Genomic DNA, 11,511 nt, shown 5'->3' on the forward strand with positions numbered 1-11,511 from the left:
AGATACTGCTGGGGCCTTGATCTTGGGCCAGTCTCCAGAACAATGAGAATAAATTTCTGTTGTTTATAAGTTGTGCAGTCTGTGGTTTTTTTGTCATAGCAATGCCAGAAGGTGGTGGATGAGTAAGATGGGGATGGAGAGGTAGCTATGGTAGACAACTGGAGTATAGCCTCCAGGGGAATTTTGGGAAAAATGTAAAACATGCAGAGCTAGGAAGAAGGGAGCTGGGGTATTTATACACCAACTCCTTCCAGCCTGTGGTTGAGAACTCTCCAAGGTGCCAAATCCTCACGTCCAGTCCTGAGCAGAACCAGAGGGGCCTTTCCTTCCCAGGATTTAGCCTCTAGGTGATGAGATGTTGCTGCTGGTGGGTGACAGGCAGGACAGCTGAGGGAAGGGCCCCAGGAATCTGGCCACCAGCCAAGTCTGCTGTAGCGCATTTGTGCTCCGAAGTCCAACGCAGTCAACAGATGACTAATAACAGCCAAGTGAGAGATTTGCCCTTTATGGCCCAAAAATGTGATTGAGTTCTTTGTTATTCAGGGTTCTCCAGAAAGACAGGATATAGGGAAGGGGGTTTATTAGGGGAGCTGGCTCACAGGCTTACAGAGGTGAGGTCCTATGACAGGTGGTCTGCAAGCTGGAGAACCAGAGCATGGATCAGTCCAACTTCCAGAGCCTCAGAACCAGTGAAGCCAGCCGGGTTCAGGGAAGCCAGCTTAGGTCCAAGAGCTCCCAAAAGGCCGCTAGCACATGTCCCAGAGTTCAAAACCAGAAGAGCCTGGAGTCCAATGTACAAAAGCAGGAGGAGAAAAAGCACTCCTCTCCGAAACGTAGAGAGGAAGAGCAGAGAGAGAGAATCCCCCTTCTTCTGCCCATTTGTTCCAGCTGGGCCTCCAGCTAATGGAATGGTATTCTGTCCACACTGAGGATGGGTCTTCCTCTCTCAGGCCACTGACTCACAAGTCCTCCCAGACACACCCAGATACAATGCTTCACCAGCCATCTAGGCATCCCTCAATCCAGCTCAGTTGACCCCTAAAATTAACCATCATAAGCTCCCTAGAGGGACAGGTTGGGGAAGGAGGACATTTCAGGGTCTAGGTCTATGCAGAAGTTTCCCAGACCATTTGAGAACACAACAGTTGGAAACCAAACATGAAAATCAGGGCTCTACTCCAGCCTGAGAAACAGAGCGAGGTTCTGTCTCTTAAGAAAAAAAGAAAAAGAAAAACCAGGGCCAGAAGCAGGGGCTCACACTTGTAATCTTAGCACTTTGGGAGGCCAAGGTGGGAGGATCACTTGAGGTCAGGAGTTCAAGACCAGCCTGGCCAACATGGCAAAAACCCATCTCTAACAAAAATACAAAAAATTAGCCAGGTGTGGTGGTGGGTTCCTGTAATTGCAGCTACTCAGGAGGCCGAGCCACAAGAATCTCTTGAACCCAGGAGACGGAGGTTGCAGTGAGCTGAGATCTCACCCCACTGCACTCCAGCCTGGGTGACAGAGCAAGACAGGAAGAAGAAGAAGAAAGAAGAAAGAAGAAGAAAGAAGAAAGAAGAGAGAAGAAAGAAGAGAGAAGAAAGAAGAAAGAAGAAGAAGAAGAAGAACCACCCCAGACTGACCGTGGTGGCCAGGCGTGGTGGCTCAAGCCTGTAATCCCAGCACTTTGGGAGGCCGAGACGGGCGGATCACGAGGTCAGGAGATCGAGACCATCCTGGCTAACATGGTGAAACCCCGTCTCTACTAAAAAAATACAAAAAACTAGCCGGGCGAGGTGGCGGGCGCCTGTAGTCCCAGCTACTCGGGAGGCTGAGGCAGGAGAATGGCATAAACCTGGGAGGCAGAGCTTGCAGTGAGCTGAGATCCGGCCACTGCACTCCAGCCTGGGCGACAGAGCGAGACTCCGTCTCAAAAAAAAAAAAAAAAAAAAAAAAAAAAAAAAAAAAAGACTGACCATGGAAATGTGCATTCAGAAAAGCGGAACCATCACAAATGTACAGTTCAATTAATTTTCAGAGCCTAACACTCACATGTAACCAGCACCCAGATCAAGACACAGAACATTTTTAGTAGTCCAAAAGCCCTTGTTAGATGACTGACTTTTGGCTCTTCTTTTTATCTAATATAACTATTTAAGGCTATAAACTTCCCTCTAAGCATGGCTTTAATTGTATCCTTGTATCTCACTTTGTTTTAGTTTTTATTTTTTTTACAGACAGGCTTGCTCTGTCACCTAGGCTGGAGTCCAGTGGCATAATCATAGCGCACTGTAACCTCAAGTGATACCTGTGCCTCAGCCTCTTCAGTAACTAGGATTACAGTGCCTGCCATGACTCCCAGCTAATTTATTTATTTTTGTAGAGGTGGGGGTCTCCCTATATTGCCCAGGCTGGTCTTGAACTCCTGGCCTCAAGTGATCCTCTACTTTGGCATCCCAAAGTGCCAGGATTACAGGCATGAGCCACCATGCTTATCCCCATCCATCCCACAGTTTATAACATATCTTTGTTATCAGTTTAAAATATTTTCTAATTTCTACTGTGGTTAATTCCAGACCTGTGGTTTATTTAGAAGTATTTTTGCTTAATTTTCAGACACTCAGGAATTTTCTAATTATCTGTTAGTTTTTTAAAGCTTAATTTCACTGTAATCAGAGGACATATTTTATTATTTCAGTCCTTTAAAATGTGTTGAAACTTGCTTAATGTCTCAGCATATGGTCTGAGACATTAAAATTTCTACACGTGCTTTAAAAGAATGTGTATTCAGCAGTTGTTGGATGAAGTGTTCTATATAAGTAAATTAGATCAAGTTTGTTAAAATTTGTGGTTTAAATATATTGTATCTCTATTGGTATTTTGTCCATTTATTCTATCAGTTACTGAGAGAGATGTTTTAAAATTTCCCACAGTAGTTGTGGATTTGCTGCTACTTTTTTAGTTCTATCAGATTTTGTTTTCTATGTTTCAGGGCTGTGTTATTAGGTGTATACAGATTTATGATTGTTAGATCTTCCTATTCAATTGACCCTTTTATAATTGTGAAATGGTTTTACCGTCACTGCAACCTCTGTCTCCCGCGTTCAAGCAATTCTCCTGCCTCAGCCACCTGAGTAGCTGGGACTACGGTGCGTACCACTACGCCCAGCTAATTTTTTGTATTTTTAGTAGAGACGGGGTTTCACCAGGTTGGCCAGGATGGTCTCAATCTCTTGACCTCGTGATCCGCCTGCCTTGGCCTCCCAAAGTGCTGGGATTACAGGCATGAGCCACCACACCTGGCAATATTATTAAATATCAAGTCAATGTTCACTTTTCCAATTGTTTTATAAATGTTTGTTTGAATCAGAACCCAAAAAATTTTGACACTTTGTGACTGGTTGGTAAGTCAGGTCTTCTTTAATCTACATTTTTCTTATTCACTTTTTTTCCCCTCTAGCAAAGGAAACCAGGTTGTTCCCCTGTAGCTCACCAGTCTGGATTTTGCCAACTGTGCCCCCTGCTGCTGTTTAACATGTGTCCGTGCCTCTGTATTCCCTGTAAGCTGGTAGTTTGTATTGAGGAGTTGGACTCAATTTCTTAACGTCTGGCTACTGACAGCTTTTTTTTTTTTTTTTTTTTTGAGATGGAGTCTCGCTGTGTCTTGTTGCCCAGGCTGGAGTGCAGTGGTGTCATCTTGACTTACTGCAAGCTCCGCCTCCCGGGTTCACGCCATTCTCCTGCCTCAGCCTCCTGAGTAGCTGGGAGTAGAGGCTCCCGCCACCATGCCTGGCTAATTTTTTTGCATTTTTATTAGAGACGGGGTTTCACCGTGTTAGCCAGGATGGTCTTGATCTCCTGACCTCGTGATCCGCCCGCCTCAGCCTCCCAAAGTGCTGGGATTACAGGCGTGAGCCACCGTGCCTGACCTGGCTACTGACAACTTTTAAGCTTCACCCCTCCCTCTTCCCATTGAGCCCACACCTGGACAAACTGATAAGACAGCCTGGGTTCTCCCACTTTGGTGCAGGCGGGAGAGTCAAACCACGCGAGCTGCTGCCCTGTGTGAGTTCTCACCTGGCCCCACCCCCCAGCCCCAGCCTCCAAAGCCACCCAGGCCTGTCTCCTTTCCTGGCTCTCACAAGCCATTTGGTACCTGCTTGCAAGGCCTGCCCTGTTCTCCTGCGCCACCTCCATTATGTGAGTCATAACCCTCTTCACACCCTCTTGATGTGTGCGACGTCGTCAGTTTTGGGATCGCAACCGAATGTTGGGTAGCAGATCCCTGCTGCTTTTGCAGGGTTACGGTGACACTGTGGAAGCTACAGCTGTGCTGTTCACTCTGGTAGTCATTAGTTACAGGTGGTTTCTAGTTTGCTGGAATGTCACATTCCAGGGACCTTATCTGAAAGGCTGAGTGGTTTATGGGGTCCCTTTTCCTTGATGCCTGGACTCCAATTCCTTTCTCCCTAACACTGTCAGACAGCTAAAGCTTTAATTAATAAAATTAAATAAAAATAAAAATTCAATTTTTAGGCACCCGCTGCTAGTGCAGTAGCCACATGTGGTTAGAGCCTCTAGTTTTTTACACAGTCTCACTGTGTGGCCCAGGCTGGAGTGCAGTGGCACAGTCATACATAGTTCACTGTAGTCTTGAACTGCCTGGCTCAAGGGATCCTCCGACTCAGCCTCCAGAGTAGCTAGGACTACAGGTGCATACCACCACATCTCACTAATTTTATTATTTTCTGTAGAGATGAGGTCTCATGACCCAGCGTGGTGACTCACGCCTATAATCCCAGCACTTTGGGAGGCTAAGGTAGCTGGATCATTTGAAGTCAGGAGTTCGAGACCAGCCTGGCCAACATGGTGAAACCCTGTCTCTACTAAAAATACAAAAAAATGAGCCAGGCGTGGTGGTGTGCACCTGTAATCCCAGCTACTCGGGAGGCTGAGGCACGAGAATCGCTTGCACCGAGGAGGCAGAGGTTGCTGTGAGCCGGGATTGCGCCACTGCACTCCAGCCTGGGTGACAGAGTGAGATCCTGTCTCAAAAAAAAAAAAAGATTAAAAATGAGATGAGGTCTCGAGGTCTTACTGTCTCAAGCTCCTAGACTCAAGCAATCCTCCCACCTCAACCTCCCTGAGTGTTGAGATTACAGGCATGAGCCACTGCGCCTGGCCTGTGCATGAGAAATTTTTTTTTTTTTTTTTTTGAGGCGGAATCTCGCTCTGTCGCCCAGGCTGGAGTGCAGTGGCCGGATCTCAGCTCACTGCAAGCTCCACCTCCCGGGTTTACGACATTCTCCTGCCTCAGCCTCCCGAGTAGCTGGGACTACAGGCGCCGCCACCTCGCCCGGCTAGTTTTTTGTATTTTTTAGTAGAGACGGGGTTTCACTGTGTTAGCCAGGATGGTCTCGATCTCCTGACCTCGTGATCCACCCGTCTCGGCCTCCCAAAGTGCTGGGATTACAGGCTTGAGCCACCTCGCCCGGCCGCATGAGAAATTGAATAGGGTTGGGAAGGTTTATTTGGTTCCTAGTTTGCTGACTTGTCACATTCCAGGGATCTTACCTGAAAGGCTGAGTGTTTTACAGGGTCCCTTCTCCTTGGTGCCTGGACTCCAATTCCTTTCTCCCTAACACCATCAGACAGCTAAAGCTTTAATTTCATGGGCTTTCAGCTGCCACTTTCTGCTTGACTTTGTAACCTCCTACCCAAAACAGCTCAGAGATTGGCAAATATCTTGAGGGGAAAAGCAGCACAGAAGATTGAACAGTAGCTTCCAATGCCAATATTTGCCTCCCCAGGCCTGTAAGAATCCCAGAAGCTCTGAGCTGCCACTTTCCGCTTGGTCTCTAAGCACATGCCAGGCTCATCTCAATGTGATGCCCTCGTCTCAGGTTCTCAGCCCCTCAAGTCCTGGCCGCCTTGGTTGCTCGCCAATGCCTTCACACAGCTGCTGATGTTGTTATCGTTGTTTAGAGGCGGAGTCTCACTCTGTGGCCCAGGCTGGAGTGCAGCAGCGCCATCTCGGCTCACTGCAAACGCCGCCTCCTGGATTCACACCATTCTCCTGCGTCAGCCTCCCAAGTAGCTGGGACTACAAGCACCTGCCACCATGCCTGGCTAATTTTTTGTATTTTTAGTAGAGACGGGGTTTCACCATGTTGGTCATGCTGGTCTTGAACTCCCGTCCTCGTGATCCGCCTACCTCGGCCTCCCAAAGTGCTGGGATTACAGGCGTGAGCCACCGCACCTGCCTGTTGTTTTTAATCTAGTTTTTAGAGTTGCTTTTGGTGTACGATACTTGTTATTCACCACAGCCACAAGTAGGAGTTTTTGCTTTGTGGGAGGCTTTATTTTTGAGTGCATAGAGGTTCCTGATTACTATAAAGAATTAAATGGGGCCGGGCGCGGTGGCTCATGCCTGTAATCCCAGCACTTTAGGAGGCTGAGGCGGGCACATCACCTGAGGTCAGGAGTTTGAGACTAGCCTGACCAACATGGAGAAATCCCGTCTCTACTAAAAATACAAAATTAGCTGGGCGTGGTGGCACATGCCCGTAATCCCAGCTATTCGGGAGGCTGAGGCAGGAGAATCGCTTGGACCCGGGAGGTGGAGGTTCTGGTGAGCCAAGAACCCGCCATTGCACTCCAGCCTGGGCAACAAGAGCGAAACTGTTTCAAAAAAAAGAAAAATTAAATGGCCTAATAAATGATAATGCGTACTTATAGACCTGCCTGGTAGACGGGAAGAATGATCTACTGGATGATTTGATTGATATAAGAAATTATTGCCGGGCGTGGTGGCTCAAGCCTGTAATCCCAGCACTTTGGGAGGCCGAGACGGGTGGATCACGAGGTCAGGAGATCGAGACCATCCTGGCTAACATGGTGAAACCCCGTCTCTACTAAAAAATACAAAAAACTAGCTGGGCGAGGTGGCGGGCGCCTGTAGTCCCAGCTACCTGGAAGGCTGAGGCAGGAGAATGGCATAAACCCGGGAGGTGGAGCTTGCAGTGAGCTGAGATCTGGCCACTGCACTCCAGCCTGGGCGACAGAGCCAGACTCTGTCTCAAAAAAAAAAAAAAAAAAAAAAATTATTAAAATTAGGGCCAGGCGTGGTGACTCACACCTGTGATTTCAGCAGTTGTGGGCTAAGGCAGGAGGATCGATTGAGGTCAGGAGTTCAAGACTAGCCTGGGTAACATAACAAGACCTCATCTCTACAAAAAACTTTAAAATTAGCCAGGCACAGGCCAGGTGCGGTGGCTTATGCCTGTAGTCCTAGCAATTTAGGAGGCAGAGGCGGGTGGATCACCTGAGGTCAGGAGTTGGAGACCAGCCTGGCCAACTTGAAAACCCCGTCTCTACTAAATACACAAAATGAGCCGGCGTGGTGGCGCACGCCTGTAGTCCCAGCTACTCAGGAGGCTGAGGCAGGAGAACCACTTGAACCTGGGAGGCGGAGGTTGCAGTGAGCCAAGACCATGCCATTGCACTCCTGCCTAGACAGCAAGAATGAAACTCCATCTCAAAAAAAAAAAAAAAAAAAAAATTGTACAAAGACTGCATGTGCATGAGTAAAAAAACACAGGGGGAAATGCAGTGATATGAAAGGAATAAAAAATCTGAGACATGAAACGAACAGTTCTATCTGTGTTGTTCTGGATAAAATGAAAAGGCATTTCGCTTACTAAAAAGGTGATATTTCAATATTCTAAGAAGACTTCGATTAGGAATATAGCAGAAGACTTTTCTGCAACTATCCATCAAAAGATCAGATCCTGGCCAGGTGTGGTGGTGGTTCGTGCCTGTAATCCTAGCACTTTGGGAGGCTGAGGTGGGTGGATTGCCTGAGCTCAGGAGTTTGAGACCAGTCTGGGCAACACAGTGAAACCCTGTCTCTACTAAAAATGCAAAAAATTAGCTGGGTGTGGTAGCGGGCACCTGTAGTCCCAGGTACTCAGGAGGCTGAGGCAAGAGAATCGCTTGAACCTGGGAGGCGGAGGTTGCAGTGAGCCAAGATCACGCCACTGCACTCCAGCCTGGGTGACAGAACAAGACTCAGCCCTCCCACCCCACAAAAAATAAAAAAAAGATCAGATTCTGTCTCCCTGAATATAGAATGGATGTTATGTTGTCTTACCAGCCCTGGCAGGCCACTACGCGTATGTGCTTACATTACCGTGTCTGTGAGGCATTGCAAGGAATACATTTTTTTAGCCACTCAACACCTGTAGATGTCACTGTCTCGCCATTCAATGGGAAGACCCCGTCTCCTGCCACTGTTTTCCTCCATGACCCTCAGCCAGTGTTTTCCACATTTAACGATGTGGGACCCACGGCTCTGGGGACAGCTTTGTGCCATCTCGTGTTTCTTCAGACCCTGCCTGAGTTTCAGGAGAATTTGCGTGACCATGGGGAAGGTTACCGGTGTGTAAATGCTACCGGGTCTCAGGCACCTGACCTCGGGCGTTAGCTCCCTTCTGCTGCTTCCTGAGGGAACTCTCAGAAACCCTGTAGCAGGCCTCACCCAGGAGAGTCCGAGGGAAGAGATGGGCAGTGCCACCACAGGCCCCTGGGAGAGGCGCTTCAACAGCTTCATTTATGCTGACAAAGCAGCCGTGGTCAGCGCCGTCATTAAGGCGAGTGGCCATCGGTGGCGGCTGGCATGCAGCACGTGCACGAATTAACACATCAAACACAAAAACCACCAAAAGCAGTAAAGCGAATGAGGATGGCTGGGTGCTCCTCACCTCTCCGATGCCAGTGCCCCATCCCCTCTCAGTGCCTTCGTTCACCTCTAACTCCTGTGTCCACAATGATGTTCCAAAGAAGAGCTGCGCAGGGTGGACACACAGAAAGTCCTGCTTACTTCGAATGTGTCGTCCTCTGCTCTTCCTTCCTAGGCTTGCCCTGGCCATGCGATGTGCATGGCTGCTGGAATGGGCATTGCACAAAGATTCTTGAGAGCTCAGGGCCCCCATGAGTGTTCTCTGGGTTTCTGGCACGTGGTGAAGGAAGTTTAAAGGAGTCTTCTCTAACTTCACCATCCTTAGAGAAAAGACACCTCATTGGGTGGCTCCTGACTCCATGGTCAGTGGCTTTGACTACAGGGGTGGAGGTGGGGGGGGCATGGAGCAACACATTTTTATTTTTAAAAATTATATGTATACACACACACACACACACACACACACACATATCTCTCACAAAATAGACTTTTTTTCATTGAAAAAAAAAGTTGGCCGGGCGCGGTGGCTCAAGCCTGTAATCCCAGCACTTTGGGAGGCCGAGACGGGTGGATCACGAGGTCAGGAGATCGAGACCATCCTGGCTAACACGGTGAAACCCTGTCTCTACTAAAAAATACAAAAAAAAAAAAAAAAAAAAAAAAAAAACTAGCCCGGCGAGGTGGCGGGCGCCTGTAGTCCCAGCTACTAGGGAGGCTGAGGCAGGAGAATGGTGTAAACTCGGGAGGCGGAGCGTGTAGTGAGCTGAGATCCGGCCACTGCACTCCAGCCTGGGCCACAGAGCGAGACTCTGTCTCAAAAAAAAAAAAAGTTTTTTTTTTTTTGAGATGGAGTTTCGATCTTGTTGCCCAGGCTGGAGTGCAGTGGCCGGATCTCGGCTCACCGCAACCTCCGCCTCCCGGGTTCAAGCAATTCTCCTGTCTCAGCATCCCGAGTAGCTGGGATTACAGGCATGCGGCACCACACCCAGCTAATTTTGTATCTTTAGTAGAGACAGGCTTTCTCCATGTTGGCCAGGCTGGTCTTGAACTCCTGACCTCAGATGATCCGCCCGCCTCTGCCTCCCAAAATGCTGGGATTACAGGCATGAGCCACCACTCCTGGCTCATAGAAATATTTATTACCGGCCAGGCGTGGTGGCTCAAGCCTGTAATCCCAGCACTTTGGGAGGCCGAGACGGGCGGATCACGAAGTCAGGAGATCGAGACCATCCTGGCTAACATGGTGAAACCCTGTCTCTACTAAAAAATACAAAAAACTAGCCGGGCGAGGTGGCAGGCGCCTGTAGTCCCAGCTACTTGGGAGGCTGAGGCAGGAGAATGTCGTAAACCCGGGAGGTGGAGCTTGCAGTGAGTTGAGATCCAGCCACTGCACTCCAGCCCGGACGACAGAGCAAGACTCCGTCTAAAAAAAAAAAAAAACAAAAGAAATATTTATTACCAATATTCCAAAGAACAGAACTTGGAGAAAGCATATCTAAGCACATGTGCAGGGCGAGGTACAGTGGTTCACACCCGTAATCCCAGCACTTTGGGAGACTGAAGCAGGAGGATCGTTTGAGGCCAGGAATTCAATAACAGCCTGGGCAACATAGTGAGGCCCCATATTTACAAAACTTTTAAAAAATTAGCTGGCGTGGCAGAGTGCACCTGTAGCCACTTGGGAGGCTGAGGTGGGAGGATCACTTGTGGCCAGGATTTTGAGGCTGTGGTGAGCTGTGATTGCATCACTGCACTTCAGCCGGGGTGACAGAGCAAGAGCTTGTCTCTAAAATAAATAAATAATAAATAAATAAAAACCACCTATGCTACATGGGTGATTCAGCTGTAATTAACAGAACATCCAACCCAAAGTAGCTTAAACAACATTGTTTACGTTTGTTAGCTTGATCTGCTTCATAAGATTAAGAAGTCTATGGTGCTGGGCCCCGTTCAGCTGTGGCAGGGATCTTGGTCAGCTTGTCTGCTCTGCTCCTGGTCTTCTCTTAGTCTCAAGATGGCTCTGCAATCCCAAGAATCATGTCCTCACCCAGCAGAGGCAGTGAGTGGAGGCAGAGAGTGTCGTACCCCACACCAACTCTTTAACAGAAGGACAGCATTCCTAGAAGCACCCTTTCCCACACTCTCCCCTGCAACAGCACACTTCCTCTCGTATCTCCTTGGCCCCAAATTGGTCATGTGCCCTTGCTCAGTCCTGGACCTGGCCCCTTCCCCGAGATCAAGAGAGCACCACAGATGGCTGAAAGCCCCTGGTTCTGTTGGAAGGAACAAGGAGGAAAGGCTTCGAGGCAGGTGGCCCACAGTACCTGTCACACTGAGAGCTGATCTGTAGAAGGCGTGCAAAAAAAAATTCCCTTTTCCCTGAAGAACCACGGAGAAAGGATTCCCGCTGAAGCAGGAAGGGGATGACAACCTCATTCTCCTCATCTTGTCCGCCACGGGTCCTGCAGAGCTTGGGGGTGCGTGGGTACTGGATGGCAAAGATCCAGGACCTGGGCAGAGGTGGGATCCACCCTCAGCCCAGGGTTATGACAATACACTCGGAAATTCCACGCGATTGTTCCTCTGCCTCCTCATCATTGTCCTACTCTGTGCCATGGGACACAGAGCACTGCTCCACAGGCGGCAGCCAGGAGCAGTGGAGGGACGAAGGGAGGGGGCAGTGAAGGGATGAATGGAGTGAGGGAGTGGAGGGATGACTGGAGGAGGTAGGGGAGGGATGAAAGGAGTGGGCAGGGGAGAGATGAATGGAGGAGGGAGTGGGCGGATAA

This window comes from Rhinopithecus roxellana, chromosome 5 (assembly GCF_007565055.1).
Source record: "Rhinopithecus roxellana isolate Shanxi Qingling chromosome 5, ASM756505v1, whole genome shotgun sequence".
Lineage (NCBI taxonomy): Eukaryota > Metazoa > Chordata > Mammalia > Primates > Cercopithecidae > Rhinopithecus > Rhinopithecus roxellana.